Source organism: Eubalaena glacialis, chromosome 18 (assembly GCF_028564815.1).
Source record: "Eubalaena glacialis isolate mEubGla1 chromosome 18, mEubGla1.1.hap2.+ XY, whole genome shotgun sequence".
Classification (NCBI taxonomy): Eukaryota; Metazoa; Chordata; class Mammalia; order Artiodactyla; family Balaenidae; genus Eubalaena; species Eubalaena glacialis.
Genome location: NC_083733.1, coordinates 38,006,238 through 38,029,478, shown reverse-complemented (window position 1 = coordinate 38,029,478; position 23,241 = coordinate 38,006,238). Strand labels below are relative to the sequence as shown.

Genomic DNA, 23,241 nt, shown 5'->3' with positions numbered 1-23,241 from the left:
AAGTGGCCAAGGGAATCCCCATTTATAAGCTGGGATTGGTAGAGACAACCCAAGACCCTTGTAAACCCTGTTCCATCTCACAAGCCTGGTAGTTTACCACAAAAGATTCACTGTCAAAAATATTTGTGTTAGGACAGGTCGGAGGAAGCCATATAATTAGTTTTTTCATGTTTGTTTCTTATGAAAGAGTTTTGGTTGTTGTTGTGTTGTTGTTTTAAGCAACTCAGAATAAGAAATTTCAGACGCAGTTTTCAGCTCTTAACTAAGCAAGTCACTAAATGGAAATCGCACACACCTGTGACTAGTCAAACACTGGCTATTTTGTATTACACAGAGCCAGAGACAGGAGGTAGATGCAGAAACCAGGATGTGTAGCAAGATGTAGGGATTTGCTCAGGCCCCCAGAATTGTGAGTAGCATTGATAGGACCTCAGTGTAGGTCTCCAACACCTAGCCTGAGAGAAAATGGTAAGCAGGCAGTGTGGCACCATGAAAAGAGCCAGATTCCAAACAGGAGGGCTGGTAAAAATCCAGCACATGGCAGCAAACTTGAGCAGAAACACAATCTCCTCTTTAAAAGAGGCAGGAGCTGCCTGCTGTCACAAAGAGCATTTTCCATTCAACAGGCAGTTACTGAACTGCATTTATTCATTTGTGGAGATATGTGAATGAGGTACAGCCTATGATGAGCTTACAGACAGCAGGACTCAAGCCAAATTTATGGACAATGACAGTTCACAGCATGCTGAGATGTATGCCCCAGAAAAAAGACAAAATGCTATGATTCCTCTGGAAAGGAAAATATGGCAGCATTCCAGAGGGAAAATAAACAAAAATGACACAAAACCTGTCCAATGTATTACAGTTATGATAATTTCTACAGAGTGGTATTGGTGCCAAAAGCAACAAAAGAGATCAATGGAATAGAGTTAGCAGCCCAAAAACAGATCCATGTGGAAATTTAGCTTGTAATAAAGATGACCTTTCCAATTGGTAGGGTAAAGAAATACAGGCAACAATTTGCCATCCAATCAGGAAAAGTTAAATTTAGATCATATGCCTAGCACCATAAACAAAACTGAATCCTAGATAGTTTAATGAGCTAAATGAACAAAAGCCATATAAGTAATGAAAGAAACCATTTTTTTAACATCTTTATTGGAGTATAATTGCTTTACAATAGTGTGTTAGTTTCTGCTTTATAACAAAGTGAATCAGTTATACATATACATATGTTCCCATATCTCTTCCCTCTTGGATCTCCCTCCCTCCCACCCTCCCTATCCCACCCCTCTAGGTGGTCACAAAGCACAGAGCTGATCTCCCTGTGCTATGTGGTTGCTTCCCACTAGCTATCTATTTTACGTTTGGTAGTGTATATATGTCCATGGCACTCTCTCACTTTGTCACATCTTACCCTTCCCCCTCCCCATATCCTCAAGTTCATTCTCTAGTAGGTCTGTGTCTTTATTCCCGTCTTGCCATTAGGTTCTTCATGACCTTTTTTTTTTTTCTTAGATTCCATATATATGTGTTAGCATACTGTATTTGTTTTTCTCTTTCTGACTTACTTCACTCTGTATGACAGACTCTAACTCCATTCACCTCACTACAAATAACTCAATTTCTTTTATTTTTATGGCTGAATAATATTCCATTGTATATATGTGCCATACTTTCTTTATCCATTCATCCTATGATGGACACTTAGGTTGCTTCCATGTCCTGGCTACTGTAAATAGAGCTGCAATGAATATTTTGGTACATGACTCTTTTTGAATTATGGTTTTCTCAGGGTATATGCCCAGTACTGGGATTGCTGGGTCATATGGTAGTTCTATTTTTAGTTTTTTACGGAACCTCCATACTGTTCTCCATAGGGGCTGTATCAATTTACATTACCACCAACAGTGCAAGAGTGTTCCCTTTTCTCCACACCCTCTCCAGCATTTATTGTTTCTAGATTTTTTGATGATGGCCATTCTGACGGGTGTGACATGATATCTCATTGTAGTTTTGATTTGCATTTCTCTAATGATTAATGATGTTGAGCATTCTTTCATGTGTTTGTTGGCAATCTGTATATCTTCTTTGGAGAAATGTCTATTTAGGTCTTCTGCCCATTTTTGGATTGGGTTGTTTGCTTTTTTCTTATTGAGCTGCATGATCTGCTTGTAAATTTTGGAGATTAATCCTTTGTCAGTTGCTTCATTTGCAAATATTTTCTCCCATTCTGAGGGTTGTCTTTTCGTCCTGTTTATGGTTTCCTTTGCTGTGCAAAAGCTTTTAAGTTTCATTAGGTCCCATTTGTTTATTTTTGTTTTTATTTCCATTTCTCTAGGAGCTGGGTCAAAAAGGATCTTGCTGTGATTTATATCATAGAGTTTTCTGCCTATGTTTTCCTCTAAGAGTTTGATAGTGTCTGGCCTTACGTTTAGGTCTTTAATCCATTTTGAGTTTATTTTTGTGTATGGTGTTAGGGAGTGTTCTAATTTCATACTTTTACATGTACCTGTCCAGTTTTCCCAGCACCACTTATTGAAGAGGCTGTCTTTTCTCCACTGTATATGCATACCTCCTTTATCAAAGATAAGGTGACCATATGTGTGTGGGTTTATCTCTGGGTTTTCTATCCTGTTCCATTGATCTATATTTCTGTTTTTGTGCCAGTACCATACTGTCTTGATTACTATAGCTTTGTAGTATAGTCTGAAGTCAGGGAGGCTGATTCCTCCAGCTCCATTTTTCGTTCTCAATATTGCTTTGGCTATTCGGGGTCTTTTGTGTTTCCATACACATTGTGAAATTTTTTGTTCTAGTTCTGGGAAAAATGCCAGTAGTAGTTTGATAGGGATTGCATTGAATCTGTAGATTGCTTTGGGTAGTAGAGTCATTTTCACAATGATGATTCTTCCAATCCAAGAACATGGTATATCTCTCCTGCTATTTGTATCATCTTTAATTTCTTTCATCAGTGTCTTATAATTTTCTGCATACAGGTCTTTTGTCTCCTTAGGTAGGTTTATTCCTAGATATTTCATTCTTTTTGTTGCAGTGGTAAATGGGAGTGTTTTCTGAATTTCACTTTCAGATTTTTCATCATTAGTGTATAGGAATGCAAGAGATTTCTGTGCATTAATTTTGTATCCTGCTACTTTACCAAATTCATCGATTAGCTCTAGTAGTTTTCTGGTAGCATCTTTAGGATTCTCTATGTATAATATCATGTCATCTGCAAACAGTGACAGCTTTACTTCTTCTTTTCCGATTTGGATTCCTTTTATTTCTTTTTCTTCTCTGATTGCTGTGGCTAACACTTCCAAAACTATGTTGAATAATAGTGGTGAGAGTGGGCAACCTTGTCTTGTTCCTGATCTTAGTGAAAATGGTTTCAGTTTTTCACCATTGAGGATGATGTTGGCTGTGGGTTTGTCATATATGGCCTTTATTATGTTGAGGAAAGTTCCCTCTATGCCTACTTTCTGCAGGGCTTTTATCATAAATGGGTGTTGAATTTTGTCGAAAGCTTTCTCTGCATCTATTGAGATGATTGTATGGTTTTTCTCCTTCAATTTGTTTATATGGTGTGTCACGTTGATTGATTTGCGTATATTGAAGAATCCTTGCATTCCTGGAAAAAACCCCACTTGATCATGGTGTATGATCCTTTTAATCTGCTGTCGGATTCTGTTTGCTAGTATTTTGTTGAGGATTTTTGCATCTATGTTCATCAGTGATATTGGCCTGTAGTTTTCTTTCTTTGTGACATCTTTGTCTGGTTTTGGTATCAGGGTGATGGTGGCCTCATACAATGAGTTGGGGTGTGTTCCTCCCTTTGCAATATTTGGGAAGAGTTTGAGAAGGGTAGGTGTTAGCTCTTCTCTAAATGTTTGATAGAATTCGCCTGTGAAGCCATCTGGTCCTGAGTTTTTGTTTCTTGGAAGATTTTTAATCACAGTTTCAATTTCAGTGCTTGTGATTGGTCTGTCCATATTTTCTATTTCTTCCTGGCGCAGTCTCGGCAGGTTGTGTATTTCTAAGAATTTGTCCATTTCTTCCAGGTTGTCCATTTTATTGGCATAGACTTGTTTGTAGTAATCTCTCATGATCGTTTGTATTTCTGCAGTGTCAGTTGTTACTTCTCCTTTTTCATTTCTAATTCTATTGATTTGAGTCTTCTCCCTTTTTTTCTTGATGAGTCTGGCTAATGGTTTATCAATTTTGTTTATCTTCTCAAGGAACCAGCTTTTAGTTTTATTGATCTTTGCTATTGTTTCCTTCATTTGTTTTTCATTTATTTCTGATCTGATTTTTATGATTCCTTTCCTTCTGCTAAATTTGGGGATTTTTTGTTCTTCTTTCTCTAATCACTTTAGGTGCAGGGTTAGGTTGTTTGTTTGAGATGTTTCCGTTTTCTTGAGGTAAGCTTGTATTGCTATAAACTTCCCTCTTAGAACTGCTTTTGCTGCATCCCATAGGTTTTGGGTCGTCGTGTCTCCATTGTCATTTGTTTCTAGGTATTTTTTGATTTCCCCTTTGATTTCTTCAGGGATCACTTCGTTATTAAGTAGTGTATTGTTTAGCCTCCTTGTGTTTGTATTTTTTACAGATCTTTTCCTGTAATTGATATCTAGTCTCATAGCGTTGTGCTTGGAAAAGATACTTGATACGATTTCAATTTTCTTAAATTTACCAAGGCTTAATTTGTGACCCAAGATACGATCTATCCTGGAGAATGTTCCATGAGCACTTGAGAAAAATGTGTATTCTGTTGTTTTTGGGTGGAATGTCCTATAAATATCAATTAAGTCCATCTTGTTTAATGTATCGTTTAAAGCTTGTGCTTCCTTATTTATTTTCATTTTGGGTGATCTGTCCATTGGTGAAAGTGGGGTGTTAAAATTCCCTACTATGACTGTGTTACTGTTGATTTCCCCTTTAATGGCTGTTAGTATTTGCCTTATGTATTGAGGTGCTCCTATGTTGGGTGCATAAATATTTACAATTGTTATATCTTCTTCTTGTATCAGTCCCTTGATCATTATATAGTGTCCTTCTTTGTCTCTTGTAATAGTCTTTATTTTAAAGTCTATTTTGTCTGATATGAGAATTGCTACTCCAGCTTTCTTTTGATTTCTATTTGCATGGAATATCTTTTTCCATCCCATCACTTTCAGTCTGTATGTGTCCCTAGGTCTGAAGTGGGTCTCTTGTAGACAGCATATATACGGGTCTTGTTTTTGTATCCATTCAGCCAGTCTGTGTCTTTTGGTGGGAGCATTTAATCCATTTACATTTAAGGTAATTATCGATATGCATGTTCCTATTCCCATTTTCTTAAATGTTTTGGGTTTGTTATTGTAGGTGTTTTCCTTCTCTTTTGTTTCTTGCCTAGAGAAGTTCCTTTAGCATTTGTTGTAAAGCTGGTTTGGTGGTGCTGAACTCTCTCAGCTTTTGCTTGTCTGTAAAGGTTTTAATTTCTCCATCAAATCTGAATGAGATCCTTGCTGGGTAGAGTAATCTTGGTTGTAGGTTTTTCTCCTTCATCACTTTAAATATGTCCTGTCACTCCCGTCTGGCTTGCAGAATTTCTGCTGAAAGATCAGCTGTTAACCTTATGGGGATGCACTTGTGTGTTATCTGTTGTTTTTCCCTTGCTGCTTTTAATATGTTTTCTTTATATTTAATTTTTGATAGCTTGATTAATATGTGTCTTGGCATGTTTCTCCTTGGATTTATCCTGTATGGGACTCTCTGTGCTTCCAGAACTTGGTTAACTATTTCCTTTCCCATATTAGGGAAGTTTTCAACTATAATCTCTTCAAATATTTTCTCAGTCCCTTTCTTTTTCTCTTCTTCTTCTGGGACCCCTATAATTTGAATGTTGGTGCGTTCAATGTTGTCCCAGAGGTCTCTGAGACTGTCCTCAGTTCTTTTCCTTCTTTCTTCTTTATTCGGCTCTGCAGTAGTTATTTCCACTATTTTATCTTCCAGGTCACTTATTGTTCTTCTGCCTCAGTTATTCTGCTATTGATCCCTTCTAGAGTATTTTTAATTTCATTTATTGTTTTGTTCATCGTTGCTTGGTTCCTCTTTAGTTCTTCTACATCCTTGTTAAATGTTTCTTGCATTTTGTCTATTCTATTTCCAAAATTTTGGATCATCTTTACTATCATTATTCTGAATTCTTTTTCAGGTAGATTGCCTATTTCCTCTTCATTTGTTAGGTCTGATGTGTTTTTACCTTGCTCCTTCATCTGTTGTGTGTTTTTCTATCTTCTCATTTTGCTTATCTTACTGTGTTTGGGTCTCCTTTTCACAGGCTGCAGGTTCGTAGTTCCCGTTGTTTTTGGTATCTGTCCCCAGTGGCTAAGGTTGGCTCAGTGGGTTGTGTAGGCTTCCTGGTGGAGGGGACTAGTGTCTGTGTTCTGGTGGATGAGGCTGGATCTTGTCTTTCTGGTGGGCTCGTCCACGTCTGGTGGTGTGTTTTGGGGTGTCTGTGGCCTTATTATGATTTTAGGCAGTCTCTCTGTTAATGGATGGGGCTGTGTTCCTGTCTTGCTAGTTGTTTGGCATAGGGTGTCCAGCACTGTAGCTTGCTGGTCGTTGACTGAAGCTGGGTCTTGGTATTGAGATGGAGATCTCTGGGAGATTTTCGCCGTTTGGTATTACGTGGAGCTGGGAGGTCTCTTGTGGACCAGTGTCCTGAAGTTGGCTCTCCCACCTCAGAGGCACAGCCCTGATGCCTGGCTGGAGCACCAAGAGCCTTTCATCCACACGGCTTAGAATAAAAGGGAGAAAAAATAGAAAGAAAGAAAGAAAGAAAGAGGATAAAATAAAATAAAATAAAATAAGATGAAATAAAATAAAGTTATTAAAATAAAAGATAATTATTAAGAAAAAATTTTTTTAAATAAAAAATGAAAACCGGATGGACAGAACCCTAGGCCAAATGGTGAAAGCAAAGCTATACAGACAAAATCTCACACAGAAGCATACACATACACACTCACAAAAAGAGGAAAAGGGGAAAAAATAATATATCTTGCTTCCAAAGTCCACCTCCTCAATTTGGGATGATTTATTGTCTACTCAGGTATTCCACAGATGCAGGTACATCAGGTTGTTTGTGGAGCTTTAATCGCTGCTTCTGAGGCTACTGGGAGAAATTTCCCTTTCTCTTCTTTGTTCGCACAGCTTCCAGGGTTCAGCTTTGGATTTGGACCCGCCTCTGCGTGTAGGTCGCCTGAGGGCGTCTGTTCCCCGCCCAGACAGAACGGGGTTAAAGGAGCAGCTGCTTCAGGGGCTCTGGCTCACTCAGGCCGGGGCGAGGGAAGGGTATGGATGCAGGGCGAGCCTGCGGCGGCAGAGGCCGGCGTGACGTTGCACCAGCCTGAGGCGCGCCGTGCGCTCTCCCGGGGAAGTTGTCCCTGGATCACGGGACCCTGGCCGTGGCAGGTTGCACAGACTCCTGGGAGGGGAGGTGTGGAGAGTGACCTGTGCTTGCACACAGGCTTCTCGGTGGCAGCAGCAGCAGCCTTAGCGTCTCATGCCCGTCTCAGGTCTGCGCTGATAGCCGCGGCTCGCGCCCGTCTCTGGAGCTCATTTAGGCGGCGCTCTGAATCCCCTCTCCTCGCGCACTCTCTTGCCTCTTCAGCAGCTCCAGACCTTTGTCCGGACTCCCTCCCGGCTAGCTGTGGTGCACTAACCCCTTCAGGCTGTGTTCACACCGCCAACCCCAGTCCTCTCCCTGAGATCCAACCGAAGCCGGAGCCTCAGCTCCCAGCCCCCGCCCGCCCCGGCGGGTGAGCAGACAAGCCTCTGGGGCTGGTGAGTGCTGGTCGGCACCGATCCTCTGTGCGGGAATCTCTCCGCTTTGCCCTCCGCACCCCTGTTGCTCGAAACCATTTTTTAATGTTTTATAATCTTGGAGTGAGGAAAGGCATGACATGAAACCCAGAAGGTACAATGGAATAAGACTGAGAGACTTGATGACCATTTACATTTTTAAGTTTGTATGTAGCAAATATACTAATAAGTGTCAGCTTTTATTGTTATTATTAAATTCTTAAAACAAACCTATTAAGTAGGATAACCCTGTTCTTACTGATAAAGAGATTGAGGTTTAGAGAGATTTAACTCAGCCAGGACCATCCCACAGGCAGCTAAGAGCCCAGGCCCTGCTCATTCACCAACCCTTACCCCCACCTCGCTCCTTAGTGACTGGTAACATTTTTCTCAAAATAACTCTCTGAAATCAGGGTTGAGTAGCAGGAATAATACCTTGTGTTTCACTCTGTCTTTTCAAAGTGTTTTCTGTGTTATTATCTCACTCCATTCCCAGTATAGCCCCTTGCAGTGGGAATACAGGGCAGCTACAATCATCTCCATTTCACAGACAAGGAAATTGAGGTGTGACAGTCAGTGGCCTGCCTGGGTCAGGAGTTTGTGGAGCAGAGATGTGGCTGGACTCCAAAGCCCTTTGTTCCTGGTAGAAAGCTTTCTTCATTCCATCCTGTGGTCTCTCTGGAATGCTTACCAATGTTTTAGTGTCTTCAGTAGTGAATAGCAAAACACCTACTGTTCCCAGATATTTAAATGTAAATGCACACATCTGACAAGAGAATAAGAATCAAACCCTCCCTCAAAGATCCAAATAGCAGGCTTCTTTCTGCCACCTTCCAGCTTCACACTTGAGTTCCATGGGTAATGTTGCTGATGAGCGAAACTTCAATTAACTGTCAAAAGGAACATATTTTGGCAGCATTTCTGGGAGCAGTGGGAATGGGGAGAGGGCCGTGGGCTGTGCGTGGGAGCAGGAAGAACCTGCACTCTGCTCACTATTCACCTCCTGTCTAAGCACATTTAATTCCTCTGTATTCACCCTTTCCTGTGATGCTTGAATAGATTCTAACAACTGATAGAACAAGTGGGTTAAGTGTGGATATATTCCCTGTAAGGGTACAAGCAGTTCCACTTAATTTATAATCATTTTTATTTCATTGAAAGACTCAGACAGTATCACAAGGTACTAATAATGTAAGTGTTCTATGGTATAGATTCACTTTATTGGAGATAATGGAGAGAGACTACAGAGGGCCCTTTCCACTGGAGTGACAGTCAGGCATGGCGTCATGAGATGGCATCATATATATAATGGGCCATGATCTTGACATAATTATGCTTTATGGATTTTAAAGGGATCTCCTCTCCTGGAGCCCACCATTAGCAGCTTTCTCAAGGTGCTTGGCTGTGTCTGAGCAGAATGGTTCACAACCAGTTTGGGTAAAACACAGAGGATGAGCCAGCCAAAGCTCTCTGGCCAGAGAGCTAGAAGGAATGACAGAGAGGCCACAACCTCAGGCTCCGTGTCATACATCTCCACCTCTAATGTCTGTCAAGTTTTTTCACTCCACTGAGATTATTCAACTTGCAAAATAGGGAAAGATAAAAGCACCTACCCCTTGATGTTTTGTGACAATTGTATAAGAAAATGGGTGCATAAGAAGCCTTCAGCTAATGTTAAGCATTACCATTATCATTATTTACTCTCCATATTTTAGACCACAAATCTCAGCATACTTGCCTGGTTAAGAAAAAGGCAGTAAGTTCACATATGTACTTTATTTTTCATCAATGGTAAAAAAAAAAAAACCTAACCTGCTTCACCTTGTAAGATTTTACAAAAAGGGTATAACTTCCAAACATATGTACAATAGATTTTTTTTTACAAAATCAGAGGAACCAACAAAATATCCACAAATGTTGCATGCTAATTGCTCATCAACTAGCTCCACACACTTTTTCATGGTTTTGCTTCAGTGTCTCCACCTTCTCTTTGTGTAAAAGCATCACACTCAGGGCCAGTTGTTCCCTGGCTCTTCTGCAGGTTTACATGCAGGCTGAATATCTTCCATTGGCTCTTCCAGATCTGCTCACCATCCTTTCTGCCCAGCTCTCTGGTGAAAGACTGCAGGTTCCCATACCCTCTGCTTCCCAGCCAAGAAGCACAGCAAAGGAGGAGAGCAAGGTCAGGTTATGCATCTTGTGGCCCCCTCACGCAGGCTCAATAGAGGCACCACTCATCTCAAGGAGAGCTTCCCTACAGGTTCTCTCCTTCCAGGCTTCTGTCAATTGCTCCCTCCCTTTCTCCCTTAGGATCTGGGGGTGATAAGAGCTCCCCATGCAACTGGTCCCAGATTTCCCTACACCTCATCCCCACTTTTGTAAATAGTCTCTTCTTGAATTAGCTTAATTATCTGTTTACTAACTGACATATTTTGCTTTGTCATGTGTCCTTTTGATATAAGACTTCCATTATATTAGTCAGCATTCTTGTGGTTGAAAATGATAAAAATCCAATTCAAACTAGTCTAAGTAAAAATATAATAACAAAAAGCAATGCAATTTTTGGGTATGAATCCAGGGGCTCAGACAAAGTCACAGGGACTCTGTTTCTCCATTTCTTATTTCTATTCTCCTCAGTAATGGATTCTCCTTAAGCAGTTTCATCCACATGGTAGCAAAGACAACTACCAATAATTGTGGACTTATACCATCCTCACAAAACTAATTTTAGTAAAAACATAGTTCTTCTTTACCAGAAGTTCCAGCAGAAGTCCTGGGAGGGCTCTAATTGGTTTGTCTTGGGTCACTTGACCAGGGATGGTATCCTGACTGGCCAGGTGTGAGTCAAATGCCTTGTAACTGGGAGATGGAGTGAGCCCCACCTGGACCACAAGGACTGAGAATAATGGGGGAAAAGGTAGTTCTCTAAAGAGATGCTAGTCCGAGAAAATATGCATATAACCATAAAGTTATAAACTCTTTTTTTTTTTTTTTTTTTTTTTTGGAGCTCAGAGTTCCTCTTTTTTTTTTTTTTTTTTTTTTTTAAACATCTTTATTGAAGTATAATTGCTTTACAATGGTGTGCTAGCTTCTGCTTTACAACAAAGTGAATCAGTTACACATATACATATGTTGCCATATCTCTTCCCTCTTGCATCTCCCTCCCTCCCACCCTCCCTATCCCACCCCTCTAGGTGGTCACAAAGCACCGAGCTGATCTCCCTGTGCTATGCGGCTGCTTCCCACTAGCTATCTATTTTACATTTGGTAGTGTATATATGTCCATGACACTCTCTCACCCTGTCACATCTCACCCCTCCCCCTCCCGATATCCTCAAGTCCATTCTCTAGTAGGTCTGTGTCTTTATTCCCATCTTGCCACTAGGTTCTTCATGACCTCTTTTTTTTTTTTTTTTTTTCCCTTAGATTCCATATATATGTGTTAGCATACTGTATTTGTTTTTCTCTTTCTGACTTACTTCACTCTGTATGACAGACTCTAACTCCATCCACCTCATTACAAACACCTCCATTTCATTTCTTTTTATGGCTGAGTAATATTCCATTGTATATATGTGCCACATCTTCTTTATCCATTCATCCGATGATGGACACCTAGGTTGCTTCCATGTCCTGGCTATTGTAAACAGAGCTGCAATGAATATTTTGGTACATGACTCTTTCTGAATTATGGTTTTCTCAGGGTATATGCCCAGTAGTGGGATTGCTGGGTCATATGGTAGTTCTATTTTTAGTTTTTTAAGGAACCTCCATACTGTTCTCCATAGTGGCTGTATCAATTTACATTCCCACCAACAGTGCAAGAGTGTTCCCTTTTCTCCACACCCTCTCCAGCATTTATTGTTTCTAGATTTTTTGATGATGGCCATTCTGACCGGTGTGAGATGATACCTCATTGTAGTTTTGATTTGCATTTCTCTAATGATTAATGATGTTGAGCATTCTTTCATGTGTCTGTTGGCAATCTGTATCTCTTCTTTGGAGAAATGTCTATTTAGGTCTTCTGCCCATTTTTGGATTGGGTTGTTTGTTTTTTTGTTATTGAGCTGCATGAGCTGCTTGTAAATCTTGGAGATTGATCCTTTGTCCGTTGCTTCATTTGCAAATATTTTCTCCCATTCTGAGGGTTGTCTTTTGGTCTTGTTTATGGTTTCCTTTGCTGTGCAAAAGCTTTTAAGTTTCATTAGGTCCCATTTGTTTATTTGTGTTTTTATTTCCATTTCTCTAGGACCTGGGTCAAAAAGGATCTTGCTGTGACTTATGTCATACAGTGTTCTGCCTATGTTTTCCTCTAAGAGTTTGATAGTGTCTGGCCTTACACTTAGGTCTTTAATCCATTTTGAGTTTATTTTTGTGTATGGTGTTAGGGAGTGTTCTAATTTCATACTTTTACATGTACCTGTCCAATTTTCCCAGCACCACTTATTGAAGAGGCTGTCTTTTCTCCACTGTATATGCTTGCCTCCTTTATCACAGATAAGGTGACCATATGTGCGTGGGCTTATCTCTGGGCTTTCTATCCTGTTCCATTGATCTATATTTCTGTTTTTGTGCCAGTACCAAACTGTCTTGATTACTGTAGCTTTGTAATATAGTCTGAAGTCAGGGAGCCTGATTCCTCCAGCTCCATTTTTCGTTCTCAAGATTGCTTTGGCTATTCGGGGTCTTTTGTGTTTCCATACAAATTGTGAAATTTTTTGTTCTAGTTCTGTGAAAAATGCCAGTGGTAGTTTGATAGGGATTGCATTGAATCTGTAGATTGCTTTGGGTAGCAGAGTCATTTTCACAATGTTGATTCTTCCAATCCAAGAACATGGTATATCTCTCCATCTATTTGTATCATCTTTAATTTCTTTCATCAGTGTCCTATAATTTTCTGCATACAGGTCTTTTGTCTCCTTAGGTAGGTTTATTCCTAGGTATTTTATTCTTTTTGTTGCAATGGTAAACGGGAGTGTTTTCTTAATTTCACTTTCAGATTTTTCATCATTAGTATACAGGAATGCAAGAGATTTCTGTGCATTAATTTTGTATCCTGCTACTTTACCAAATTCATTGATTAGCTCTAGTAGTTTTCTGGTAGCATCTTTTGGATTCTCTATGTATAGTATCATGTCATCTGCAAACAGTGACAGCTTTACTTCTTCTTTTCCGATTTGGATTCCTTTTATTTCTTTTTCTTCTCTGATTGCTGTGGCTAACACTTCCAAAACTATGTTGAATAATAGTGGTGAGAGTGGGCAACCTTGTCTTGTTCCTGATCTTAGTGGAAATGGTTTCAGTTTTTCACCATTGAGGACAATGTTGGCTGTGGGTTTGTCATATACGGCCTTTATTATGTTGAGGAAAGTTCCCTCTATGCCTACTTTCTGCAGGACTTTTATCATAAATGGGTGTTGAATTTTGTCGAAAGCTTTCTCTGCATCTATTGAGATGATCATATGGTTTTTCCCCTTCAATTTGTTAATATGATGTATCACGTTGATTGATTTGCGTATATTGAAGAATCCTTGCATTCCTGGAATAAACCCCACTTGATCATGGTGTATGATCCTTTTAATGTGCTGTTGGATTCTGTTTGCTAGTATTTTGTTGAGGATTTTTGCATCTATGTTCATCAGTGATATTGGCCTGTAGTTTTCTTTCTTTGTGACATCTTTGCCTGGTTTTGGTATCAGGGTGATGGTGGCCTCGTAGAATGAGTTGGGGAGTGTTCCTCCCTCTGCAATATTTTGGAAGAGTTTGAGAAGGATAGGTGTTAGCTCTTCTCTAAATGTTTGATAGAATTCGCCTGTGAAGCCATCTGGTCCTGGGCTTTTGTGTGTTGGAAGATTTTTAATCACAGTTTCAATTTCAGTGCTTGTGATTGGTCTGTTCATATTTTCTATTTCTTCCTGGGTCAGTCTCGGCAGGTTGTGCATTTCTAAGAATCTGTCCATTTCTTCCAGGTTGTCCATTTTATTGGCATAGAGTTGCTTGTAGTAATCTCTCATGATCGTTTGTATTTCTGCAGTGTCAGTGGTTACTTCTCCTTTTTCATTTCTAATTCTATTGATTTGAGTCTTCTCCCTTTTTCTCTTGATGAGTCTGGCTAATGGTTTATCAACTTTGTTTATCTTCTCAAAGAACCAGCTTTTAGTTTCATTGATTTTTGCTATTGTTTCCTTCATTTCTTTTTCATTTATTTCTGATCTGATCTTTATGATTTCTTTCCTTCTGCTAGCTTTGGGGTTTTTTTGTTCTTCTTTCTCTAATTGCTTTAGGTGCAATGTTAGGTTGTTTATTCGAGATGTTTCCTGTCTCTTGAGGTAGGCTTGTATTGCTATAAACTTCCCTCTTAGCACTGCTTTTGCTGCATCCCATAGGTTTTGGGTCGTCGTGTCTCCATTGTCATTTGTTTCTAGGTATTTTTTGATTTCCCCTTTGATTTCTTCAGTGATCACTTCGTTATTAAGAAGTGTATTGTGTAGCCTCCATGTGTTTGTATCTTTTACAGATCTTTTCCTGTAATTGATATTTAGTCTCATAGCGTTGTGGTCGGAAAAGATACTTGATACGATTTCAATTTTCTTAAATTTACCAAGGCTTGATTTGTGACCCAAGATATGATCTATCCTGGAGAATGTTCCATGAGCACTTGAGAAGAAAGTGTATTCTGTTGTTTTTGGGTGGAATGTCCTATAAATATCAATTAAGTCCATCTTGTTTAATGTATCATTTAAAGCTTGTGTTTCCTTATTTATTTTCATTTTGGATGATCTGTCCATTGGTGAAAGTGGGGTGTTAAAGTCCCCTACTATGATTGTGTTGCTGTCGATTTCCCCTTTTATGGCTGTTAGTATTTGCCTTATGTATTGAGGTGCTCCTATGTTGGGTGCATAAATATTTACAATTGTTATACCTTCCTCTTGGATCGATCCCTTGATCATTATATAGTGTCCGTCTTTGTCTCTTGTAATTGTCTTTATTTTAAAGTCTATTTTGTCTGATATGAGAATTGCTACTCCAGCTTTCTTTTGATTTCCATTTGCATGGAATATCTTTTTCCATCCCCTCACTTTCAGTCTGTATGTGTCTCTAGGTCTAAAGTGGGTCTCTTGTAGACAGCATATATATGGGTCTTGTTTTTGTATCCATTCAGCCAGTCTGTGTCTTTTGGTGGGAGCATTTAATCCATTTACATTTAAGGTAATTATCGATATGTATGTTCCTATTCCCATTTTCTTAAATGTTTTGGGTTTGTTATTGTAGGTGTTTTCCTTCTCTTGTGTTTCTTGCCTAGAGAAGTTCCTTTAGTATTTGTTGTAAAGCTGGTTTGGTGGTGCTGAACTCTCTCAGCTTTTGCTTGTCTGTAAAGGTTTTAATTTCTCCATCAAATCTGAATGAGATCCTTGCCGGGTAGAGTAATCTTGGTTGTAGGTTTTTCTCCTTCATCACTTTAAGTATATCCTGCCACTCCCTTCTGGCTTGCAGCGTTTCTGCTGAAAGATCAGCTGTTAACCTTATGGGGATGCCCTTGTGTGTTATCTGTTGTTTTTCCCTTGCTGCTTTTAATATGTTTTCTTTATATTTAATTTTTGATAGTTTGATTAATATGTGTCTTGGTGTGTTTCTCCTTGGATTTATCCTGTATGGGACTCTCTGTGCTTCCAGGACTTGATTAACTATTTCCTTTCCCATATTAGGGAAGTTTTCAACTATAATCTCTTCAAATATTTTCTCAGTCCCTTTCTTTTTCTCTTCTTCTTCTGGGACCCCTATAATTCGAATGTTGGTGCGTTTAATGTTGTCCCAGAGGTCTCTGAGACTGTCCTCAGTTCTTTTCATTCTTTTTTCTTTATTCTGGTCTGCAGTAGTTATTTCCACCATTTTATCTTCCAGGTCACTTATCCGTTCTTCTGCCTCAGTTATTCTGCTATTGATCCCATCTAGAGTATTTTTAATTTCATTTATTGTGCTTGTCATCGTTTCTTGGTTCCTCTTTAGTTCTTCTACGTCCTTGTTAAATGTTTCTTGCATTTTGTCTATTCTATTTCCAAGACTTTGGATCATCCTTACTATCATTATTCTGAATTCTTTTTCAGGTAGACTACCTATTTCCTCTTCATTTGTTAGGTCTGGTGTGTTTTGACCCTGCTCCTTCATCTGCTGTGTGTTTTTCTGTCTTCTCATTTTGCTTATCTTACTGTGTTTGGGGTCTCCTTTTCACAGGCTGCAGGTTCGTAGTTCCCGTTGTTTTTGGTATCTGTCCCCAGTGGCTAAGGTTGGTTCAGTGGGTTGTGTAGGTTTCCTGGTGGAGGGAACTAGTGCCTGTGTTCTGGTGGATGAGGCTGAATGTTGTCTTTCTGGTGGGTTCGTCCACGTCTGGTGGTGTGTTTTGGGGTGTCTGTGGCCTTATTATGATTTTAGGCAGCCTCTCTGTTAATGGATGGGGCTGTGTTCCTCTCTTGCTAGTTGTTTGGCATAGGGTGTCCAGCACTGTAGCTTGCTGGTCGTTGAGTGAAGCTGGGTCTTGATGTTGAGATGGAGATCTGTGAGAGATTTTCGCCGTTTGGTATTACGTGGAGCTGGGAGGTCTCTTGTGGACCAGTGTCCTGAAGTTGGCTCTCCCACCTCAGAGGCACAGCCCTGATGCCTGGCTGGAGCACCAAGAGCCTTTCATCCACACGGCTTTTGGGAGGTCTGACGTCTTCTGCCAGCGTTCAGTGGGTGTTCTGTAGGAGCAGTTCCACGTGTAGATGTATTTCTCATGTATCTGTGGGGAGGAAGGTGATCTCCGCGTCTTACTCTTCCGCCATCTTGCCCCTCCCCTCTAAACTCTTTTTTGATAACTGACTTTACCAAGTGACCCCCAAAAGTCCTCAGAAATTTTGCATACACTCTCACTTCATCCCAGCTTACCCTTCCCCCTCCCTGTGTCAGAGTAGCATTGACATATATACACTACCAAATGTAAAATAGATAGCTAGTGGGAAGCAGCTGCATAGCACAGGAAGATCAGCTCAGTGCTTTGTGACCACCTAGAGAGGTGGGATAGGGAGTGTGGGAGGGAGGCACAAGAGGGAGGGTATATGGGGATATATGTATACATATAGCTGATTCACTTTGTTATACAGCAGAAACTAACACAACATTGTAAAGCAATTATACTCCAATAAAGATGTTAAAAAAATGTAAGAAAAAAGAATGTTACATACAAACCCCACATGGAACTAGTCTCCTTTTCATACTCTTCTCTTAGGCAAGAGCTACCTTTTTCTCTTGTACAGAAAAGAACACCACCAAAGAACTATACTTCAGGCAGGCACAGAGAGACCAAGGGATTTACATTCTTCATATCACACAGCAAGACACCTGGTGAATTTAGATACACAGATGGATTCAGCCTACCTGCTCCGGGATGGTACTCTTTCAGGACCAAAGCTAATTCCTATGGCTCATACTGTACCCAGGAGATTTCCTGGGGCCAATGTTCAGGAATAAAGTATGAAGGAAGGAGAAACAATTGCTACAGTAGGCCTTCTGAAGAAAAGGAGCACTTTAGGAGACAAGAGTTGAGTTCAGTGGCTCAAGTATGAAAGTCAAAGGACATAGGGCGTAAAATTTAATGAGCACCAAAAGACAATATTACCTACCAGGGACCTTGTGCACAATGGTCTAGATTCATGGGATCATACTGTGTGCCAGCCATTGTGCAGGTTCTGAGGTACAACAAAGTGGAAGGCAGCTAACATCCCTGCACTCACTGAGCTCATGGGCAGAGAATCAAGCAGGCCAGGACAATGAATTGGGATAAGCACCTTGATAGAGGGCATACAGCTGGGGTGGGAACACACACAAGGACATCTAACTTAAGCTGAAGGAATCAGTGAAGACTTCTCAAGGGAATGATGTCAAGGCCTAAAGGGGGAGGAAGAGTGCAGCCGCAGGCCCAGGGGCCTGGAAGAAGAAGGAGCAGGGAGCAAAGGGAAAATTAAGAGTCCAGCATTCCTTCATTCTTCAATAAATGTTTATCAAGGGCCACTCTGAGCTAGGCATCAAGAGTGCAGTAGTGAACAGGCCAGATGCCTTCAGAGAGTTCATGGAAAATAATGAAGAATCCAAAAATAGAGCAGTTAAGTACAGACTGTGGTGAATCCCATGATGAGAGAGAGAGAGTATGGAGATGAAGGCTGGAAGGATTGCATATTAAGACAGTGGTCAGGAAACATTTGAGGCAAAGCCTAGAGGATAAAGGTCAGCAGTCCTCTCAGAGCTGGGGAAGAGTACATCAAAAAGAGGAAATGGTATGAGGGCAGAGAGGACTTGGTCCATTTGAAGAAGAGAGAATAGACCAATTTGGAGAAGAGAAAGAAGGCCAACATGTGTGGAGTGTAGAGAGCAAAGGAGAGAGTGGTTGGAGGTGAGGTGGGTAGGCTAATCTCATGAGGGGCCAGGAGGCCGAGGTTTCATTCCACGTGCATGGGGAGCCTTTGGGAAGCTTTAAATGAGGAGTTATATGTTAGACAGATTGCTCTAGCTGCTTGGTGGAGAAAGGATTGTAGGAAGATCCATTAGGATGTTACCTTAGTGGTCCAGGAGAGAAATGACAGTGGCATGAACACAGTTGGTGGTTGTAGAGAAAAAGAGAAGTGGTGAGATTGGAAATCTATCCATAGGTAGAACCAGCAATACCAGCAGTACTGGGTGAGGGAAAAGAAAAAGTAAAAAATAACCTGTAGGTTGAGCACAAGTGGATTGAGCTGGAGTCCAGCATACGTGACAGGTGTTGAGGGATGAGGCGGGCCGTGTACAGAGTCAGATCAGAAAGCTCCTTAGACATCCTATTAAGGAGTACACTTTATCATGAGGGTGGTGGGGAGCTCCCTGAAAAGTTTGGAGAGATTATTTTGTTGTTTTAGACATATCACTCTGGAGATCCTATTAGAAAGGGGAAGGAAGATGATGAGGGGAAAATTGGGATGAGGGGGTGCTGATGGGCTAATGCAGGCAGGGGTAGCGATGCCCTTTGAAATTTAAGTGGTTGTGTTGTTGTTGCCTCTTTTAGTGATATAGAGAGTATGAAGTGCACTTAGCACCTGGGAACCTGCTTGGTGGTGCATGCGGGTCCCCATTTGGGGACTGAGGATAGAGATAGATCCTTGCAATGTCTCCACCCCCATCCCCACAATCTGTGGACTGCAGAATTCCATCCTCCTAGCAAGCCACACAGGACTCCATTTTCCTACCTAGTCTGACTGTAGGAAACTCCCCCAGGAAATACTAAGAAAAAGATCTTGCAAGGCAAGCTACTCCGGAAAGGGGGTAATACTAATTTATGGTAATTTCAAGTTTCAATTTCTTTTGTATTTTCTTTAACAATTGAATTTTTCTTTTAAAAAAATCAACATTAATTAAGCACTGTACTCCTACTCCCAGCAGTCTAATTATCACCACCATGCAATCTATTAAAAGTGTTGGGGGCTTCCCTGGTGGCGCAGTGGTTGAGAATCTGCCTGCCAATGCAGGGGACACGGGTTCGAGCCCTGGTCTGGGAGGATCCCACGTGCCGCGGAGCAGCTGGGCCCGTGAGCCACAATTGCTGGGCCTGCGCGTCTGGAGCCTGTGCTCCGCAACTAGAGAGGCCGCGATGGTGAGAGGCCCGCACACCGCGATGAAGAGTGGCCCCCACTTGCCGCAACTAGAGAAAGCCCTTGCACAGAGGACACAGTTTTCTAGGACACAGTTTTCTAAGTGCCTTACATTTGCTAATTGAAGGGGGGAAATGACAATTTTCTGGCCTAAATATTGCTAGAAAATAATCAGCCAGGTCCGCCCCTCTCACCACACCCCTCTAACATTCCCACAGAATCCAACCTCCATCCACATTGAGGGGTTTGCAGAGTTTATTCTGAAGCTCCACAGTCCTGACAGCACCACAAAATCCCAGTTCCAGCTACCATGTGCTTTTATGTCCTGCCTAATGTATGAGTTAAGGGCACTTGCAAATTTCAGTCTTGGCCTTGCTACTTATCTCACTGGGATTTAATTACCTCAAAGAGTTTGTATATTCCTCCTACACTGTTGGTGGAATGTAAATTGGTGCAGCACTATGGAAAACAGTATGGAGGCTCCTCAAACTAAAAATAGAGCTACCATATGATCCAGCAATCCAACTCCTGGGCATATATTCAGAAAAGACAAAATGCAAAAAGATACACACATCCCAATGTTCATAGCAGCACTATTTACAACAGCCAAGACATGGAAACAATCAAAGTGCCCAAAAACAGATGATTGGTTTAAGAAGACGTGGTGTGTGTGTATATACACATACATATATATATATATATATTTATATATATATATTTATAAAATATATATATTTATATATATAGAGAGAGAGAGAGAGAGAATATTATTCAACCTTCAAAAAGAATGAAATATTGCCATTTGCAGCAACATGAATGGACCAAGAGAATATCATACTAAGTGAAATAAGTCAGACATAGACAGACAGATATTATACGATATCACATGTGGAATCTAAAAACTAATACAAATGAATCTATATACAAAACAGAAACAGATGGACTTCCCTGGTGGTGCAGTGGTTAAGAATCTGCCTGCCAATGCAGGGACACAGGTTCAAGCCCTGGTCCGAGAGGATCCCACAGGCTGTGGAGCAACTGAGCCTGTGGGCTACAACTACTGAGCCTTTGCTCTAGAGCCTGGGAGCCACAACTACTGAACCTCCGTGCTGCAATTACTGAAGCCCACATGCCTAGAGCCCGTGCTCTGCAACAAGAGAAGCCACCACAGTGAGAAGCCCGCACACTGCAACAAAGAGTAGCCCCCACTCACCACAACTAGAGAAAAACCTGCACGCAGCAACGAAAACCCAACACAGCCAAAAATAAATAAATAAATATTTTTAAAAATAAATAAAATTTAAAACAAACAAACAAACAAACAGAAGCAGACTCACAGACATAGAAAACAAACTAATGGTTACCAAAGGGAAAGAAAGACAGGTAGGAACAAATTAGGGGTATGGGATTAACAGATACACACCTCTATATATAAAATAGATAAACAACAAGAATTTACTGTACAGCACAGGGAACTATACTCAATGTCTTGTAATAGTCTGTAATGGAAAAGAATCTGAATATATATATACATATGCATAACTGAATCACTTTGCTGTACACCTAAAACTAACACACTCTTGTAAATCAACTATACTTCAATTAAATAAATAAATAAATAAAGAGTTGATGTGTTATACGAGTTAACCTATTTACACATTTAGAACAGAAATTGGTAAGAGCTATAGAAGTGTTTGCTATTATTATTATTATTATTAGTCCTATTTTTACAACTCTGCTAAGGCTTCCTCAGGGGAGGTATGATTGGTCACTTGCTCCGTGATGTGAATTTAAGACACCAGTTTGCTCTCTCATGGGAATCTGCAATAAAGCCCTAGTCTTAACGATGAAACAAAAAGACATCTCAGGCTGAAGGGAGGTGGAGAGAAGGCTCCACAGGAGTGAGTTTTTCTGCCTAAGGGAAGCTTCCTGGGTGAGCTCTGTGTGCCTGGCCCTCACACAGAGGGAGCCTGGCCTGCATTCGCTTGCCCATCTCCAGTCAGAGGAGCCAGCCCCTGGTGAGGCACCTGAGGAGCCTACTGCGCTGGAGCTGAGGCTCCCAGGGGAGGAGTGAGTGTGAGAAATGCTCCATTCCCATTGATTTTTCAATCAGAAGATCCAGAGAGGAGCTACTTAATTTCAGCATTTTGTGAATTTTGTGTCATTTGGAAGGAAAAATACCTACACACACACACACACACACACACACAAACATTTGGCTCAACTCTGAGCAAAGGTACCCAGAGCAGGAGGAATATTCGTGGGCTATGAACATGTGAACAGGCAGGAGAAACCTCTTACTAATCCAGCCGCCCAGAGTGAAGCAGGAATGTCACCAGCCAGAACACCAGCAGAGGTTACTGGCCCTTCTGGAGTCTGCAGAGCCTTGGGCAGGGGCAGGGCAGGAGGCTCCATCTCTCAGCTGGAGGCCAGGCCAGCCAGGCACCAAGACAGCTACAAAGCCCTAGATCAGAGCAGAAAAATGTAGAGCGACAGAGTCGGGGGCCTTTATGTTAATGAACCCAAGCCATGATGGATCACTGTTTAGAAAAATAATTTGGGTTTTATTTCTTTTTTTTTTAAATTCAATCAGTGATTTAATTATGAGAAAAGTGAATAGTGTTAAAGCTGTGTGAGGTACCAATGGTCCCAGAGGCCTGAAAGGGTGAATACAACTACACATTGTAATGAAACCTAGTGGAGCACCTTCTAGCCGCTGGTTCAAAGCACTCAGGTATGCTTTTGGAGAGGCACAAACAATGCAAAAACCTATAATTGCTGTGTCAGTCATGAAATCCATGCAGAATACCAAGTACCGAGCTGCCGGTTTCCTGGCATTGGAAGGGGGCACACAGCTACACTGTGCTCTGCTGGGAGGACCCCAGGGACTGGATGGCTGTTTGTCCCCAGCACCCGCAGGACACCTGCCCAGTCCCTGGCCTCCATCATCCCCCAGAGATGCTGGCAATCACAACCCACCCGCCCCATTTCTCACTACACACAGAGCTGGCAGAGATGGGGCTTAGGTCGTGCCTTGCTTTCTCAGCTGCACCTAGGGGCCTCTAACCAGTGGCTTCATGGACATCATCCTCCCTAGAGCAGGGCTGAATAAAAATAAAATGAGTACCACGTGTGTCATTTTAAATGTTCTAGTAACCAGTAACCACGTTAAAAAACAGTAAAAAGAAACAGGTGAAATTAATTGTAATGGTATATTTTATTTGACCTAATACATCCAAAATATTGTAATTTCAACATGTAATTAATATAAAAAAGTAGTAATGAAATATTTGACATTTTTGTACTAAGTATTTGAAATCAGGCATGTGTACTTGAGTACATCTCGATCAGACTAGCCACATTTCTAGTGCTGAATAACCACATGTAGCTAATGGCACAGCCCAGCTCAGGGAACAAAATAGACCACTGCTTCCCTGAGTCACCTTGCACCCCAGGCCCCGTGGGCCCTGTGAGCCTGGAACCCACATGCACCCCAATGTAGAGGAGAACCCATCCTGGCTCAGGAGGTCCGAATCATCTGTGTGCCTGGCATCACCCCTGGGCCTCCCCCATCTGCCCAGCAGTACTGAAACCTCTGCAAGCTGGAGAAAATGGCCCAGAGGGCCCAAGCCGGCTCTTGCAACTTGCTGAGGTTGGAGAAAAGACTTCTCTGTGTACAATGGCAGCAACTAAGAACCCACAGGAGACCAGAGGTTCAACAAAGATGAGGGATTCTGGAGGC

At 41.2% G+C, this 23,241-nt stretch overlaps 1 pseudogene; it reads right to left on the bottom strand.

Moving 5' to 3' along the window:
* LOC133077647 (calpain small subunit 1-like) overlaps window positions 1-22,445 on the bottom strand; it is a 186,671-nt pseudogene extending 164,226 nt beyond the window's left edge.
* Window positions 22,446-23,241: the final 796 nt, after the last annotated feature.